Raw genomic sequence first — 4353 nt, forward strand, 5'->3', positions numbered from 1 at the left:
GTTTGAGAGAGGCGGGGCATAGAGGACCTACAATAATGTACAGTATTTGAAAAATAATGTGTTTTTTGAACATTAAAGCATGTCAACATATTCTGTTACACCAAATACACAAAATAATGATCTTTAAAATAGCATCATATGACCCCTTTAATAACATAATAGATTGATTATCATATAGAATATTTAGTTAATTCTCATTGATCAGAGGAACACAGAGGAAGAGAAATCGGCCAGTGTTGAGCTCTTCACTGATCTGATCCGCTCCATTGAGAGATGTCAGTCTGATTACTAGTCTTTCGAAATCATACAGAACAGAATAAGACTAATAAATCCGTATTAGGAAAATGTTAACTGTGTTAGATAAGTACAGTGTAAAATATATTTAACTAAACTGAACTAAAACGTACATATGTAATAATCTCGTCTCCTGCTGTAGATGTACTCAACACTGTGCAGTCATCCACACACTAAGAACTGGACTGAGATCAGTATCGACTCTGATGTGAACGTGTACTCAATGCATAGAGCTCTGACTCAACTGAAGAAAACTCATGAGACACTAAATGAAAAACTCTGTCAAACTGGTATGTGAACATTAAATATAGTGAATTTTTTTTTTTTTGTCAGTAACTTTAAGAAAGTATTTTTTCAAGGAATATTTGGGGTTAAATCCAATTCTGTGAATCTGTGATATGCTGGTGATAGTCTGTCTGACCACAGCATAGACTGTAAAAAAAAAAAGTCTCCACTTCCTTCCACTATAGAAAAGTGAAGCCAAAACAGTATGGCCACTCATCTTGCGAAAATGACGTCATTTGGACCCAGAGTCTGCAGTAGTGATCGTGAGGTGGAGCCACGGTATCAAAGTCCCACCCAAACTCCTGCAGACCCAATCGCAAGCTCACAATCATGACACCACACCCTATTTTTATAGCATCAAATAACGAACTAAAAGCAAACTTATTAGAAAAAAATGAACACTTTTCAGGTTGTGTGTGGTACACTTAGACCACAAACTATGGGTGCTTCTCAAATGGAAGGCTGCATCACGAAGGCTGCGTATCTCGGCTGCCACCTCAATCACCCACAATCCTTTGTACATTCCAATTCACAAAAATATACTGACGAAAAACTAGTCAGTACTGAGCTTGTCTGAATTAATTAGGAAATGTAAGACAAAAATAATGTTTTCGGACATGAAAGTACAGATGTTATCTTTTGTTTTGGTGTAAATTACTCACTTAACATTAAAGGCATACTCCACCCCAAAATGAAAATGTTGTCATTAATCACTTACCCCCATCAATAATGTCAGCCACTGGAGACTGTAGATGGCTGTGATTCATTGTATTGCATTAATAGAAAGCCAAATAATATAAAGATTTGTAATACAAAGTACTTTTCCAAAATTATGCTTTATTAGTATTTTCGTGCCGTGACGATGAGGGCGGGAACATATGTGGCATAGCCACGCGCACTTACTAGACCATCTCATTCTAACGTTTAATGCCGAGGAGGACTCTAGCCTAGAAGCCTCCGAAGGACTGAACTAGGAAGGACGCAGCCTCGGTAGGATGCAGCCTTCTGTTTGAGAAGCACCCTATATTTAATACCGTGTCCTAACGAGCCGCGATGGTCACAGACTCCGATTATTTATTTTAGCTTCATCCAGGCATCGGAGATCAAACATGTTTGATATTTTGCTCCCATTTTAGAACACATATTGTTTTCATTTGTCATGAGTCTCCTAGCAACAAGCTGTGTGTTTCTGCGTGAGACTCTTGTGTTTGGAATGACTTAAGAGTCTGGTAGTGTGTGATCTTCAGTCTTTTAGGCTGATGATACACAGGGCAACTTTTTGAGCAATGTTGCCGGGCAACTTTGGGCAATATTTCCATCAACGGGCAACCAGGTGAGACACAGGGCCCATGACCAATCTAAAGTATCCAGATAGAAATTTGTTACCCATTATCAATGGGAAAGTGCCCAGCAAAATTGCTCAAAAAGTTTCCCCATTTTTCATCAGCCTTAGGGTGGGTTGCACCAACAAGGATTAAGCTTTAATCTAGATTAAATCAAGGTTTATCTAATAATTCCATTGCACCAAACTTTAAACCTTGTTTAAAAATAAGCAGGATTGCATTTAAACCATCATCTTGATCCTGGGTTTAATTTATATTTAAGATAGATTAACTTTAACAATGTTGCTCCATAACTTTAAACTCAGATTTAAATCTCAATTAGGGATTAATTTTAAATTTACAGGTGAGGAGGTTTAAATGAAATAAAGTGCACCTACAGTTACAATTATGTGGCTGATTAAACAAAGAAAACAACAGAGGATGTGTTGTGAGGGCTCAGGTGTTTATTACAAATAAAAAGGAAGATTTAAGCGCATTGAGCCAGCAGATTGTGAGGGTTTTGGCAGTCTGCTATCGAGTCCGGGATGTGAATCCGTCACTCATCTCGGTGCATCTCGGCGTACGACAAAGAAAACAGAAATATACTGTATAGCATTTAACGGCAGCGGTGATGATGAAGTGAGCGCCAATGATCGCGGCCACGCCTCTCGTGTCTCACGCCCGCTCCACGCGTGGCTGCTGGGCGGCGCTGTTATAAAACATACTCCATTAATTGATACTATAATTATATTTCCAGGATTATGAAATCCGTATGCACTGCCAGAAATGTATTCATTGCTTGCTTGATCAGCCGTTTGAATAACGATAGCAGTTTATTAAGACGGCAGATATTTTACAAGTTTATTTCCTTTTTTGACACGAGCAACTTTTTATGTCAGAAAGAGAGTTTGGTAGTAAGCAAAGAAAAATTAGGAATATTAGCATTGTTCCTGTTTAATTGCAATGGCGAAATCCATCATGGCGGAAAAAATTTATCGTAGATGGAGGTTTTAATCGCAGGTTAAAGTTCTAATCCCTGATTTGTTAATCTGTGTTTAAAATTAAGTGGTGCAACACAACTCGATTTAAAATAAAACCCAGATCAACAAATCCTTGATTAGCTCTAAACTTTACTTAAATTAATCCTCGTTGGTGCAACCCAGTGTATTATGGCCAGTATTTCTTTTGTAACCATTTATAAAGTCAGCAAGATGTCTAGTGTTTTTAAATGCTATTCAGATTTTAAAAGTCATGTAGTGTATCCCAGCCTTTAGTCTCAGTTTATAAAGGATCACACTGTCAAAAAAACTAAGCAAAAAGAAAAACAACAACAAGAACTAAAAACATGTTGCATTAGACTGGTATGATAAAATCACTCAAGAAACCCTGTCTATATAAAGTTATATCCAAATGTTCACTCATCTCATAGTATTGCTTTTAATTACTTTAGCAACATGTAAGGGACATGATGTAACTATCCATGTACAAACTATAAAAATGTGTCCACAGGGTTGGACTGGGCACAGAAGTTTGCAGGTACTGTGTGCTTGACACCATTTTCTTCAATACACTAACAATACAATGTTATATTGTTATAATCTGTATTATACATAAAAAACATTTGTTGTAAAGTTGATTGATAATGTCTAATCTCTCATCTAGTGGATGTGACTCTGGATCCTGATACAGCAGCTTCATATCTCATCCTGTCTGATGATGGAAAACAAGTCAGTGATGGAGACATTGAGCAGGACGTCCCAGAAAACCCAAAGAGATTTGATGACTGTTGTGTTCTGGCAAAGGAGGGATTCAGATCAGGCAGATTTTACTATGAGGTGCAGGTGGAGGGAAAGAGTGACTGGAATTTAGGAGTGGTCAGAGAATCCATTAACAGGAAGGGAGAGATCAGCCCCAGTCCTGAGAACGGATTTTGGCTTCTGGGTGAGGTTACTGAGAATCTATATTTAGTTTCTGATAATCCATTTGTCACTTTCTTTTTAGAGACACCTGAGAAGGTGGGAGTGTTTGTGGATTATGAGGAGGGTCTGGTCTCTTTTTATGACGTGGAGTCCAGCTCTCATATCTACTCTTTCACTGGTCAGACTTTCACTGACAAACTCTATCCATACTTTGGCCCAGGTGATAATGATGCAGGTAAAAACTCAAACCCACTGATCATCTCACCTGTCAGTTCAAATTAACAATTACATTCACCAAAGATATGAAACATGAAATGTAAAAGATTATCTATATGATGATTTATGTTGCTTGAAAAAAAAATAATTTTGTCACAGCTATATTTGAGAATGGAATAAACACAACTAAATACAACTTTCATTTTCTAAAATGGAAGCTAATTTCTTTTAAATACTGACTTTTTTTTAACTTGACATGCAGACTCCAATTTGTTATGAGTCTACATATTTCTAATCAAAAAAATGTTTTTCCCATA

General features: G+C 37.2%; 1 pseudogene; it reads left to right on the forward strand.

Moving 5' to 3' along the window:
• LOC107709511 (E3 ubiquitin-protein ligase TRIM39-like) overlaps positions 1–4102 on the forward strand; it is a 6400-nt pseudogene extending 2298 nt beyond the window's left edge.
• Positions 4103–4353: the final 251 nt, after the last annotated feature.

This window comes from Sinocyclocheilus rhinocerous, unplaced genomic scaffold (assembly GCF_001515625.1).
Source record: "Sinocyclocheilus rhinocerous isolate Xijiao unplaced genomic scaffold, SAMN03320098_v1.1 scaffold686, whole genome shotgun sequence".
NCBI lineage: Eukaryota > Metazoa > Chordata > Actinopteri > Cypriniformes > Cyprinidae > Sinocyclocheilus > Sinocyclocheilus rhinocerous.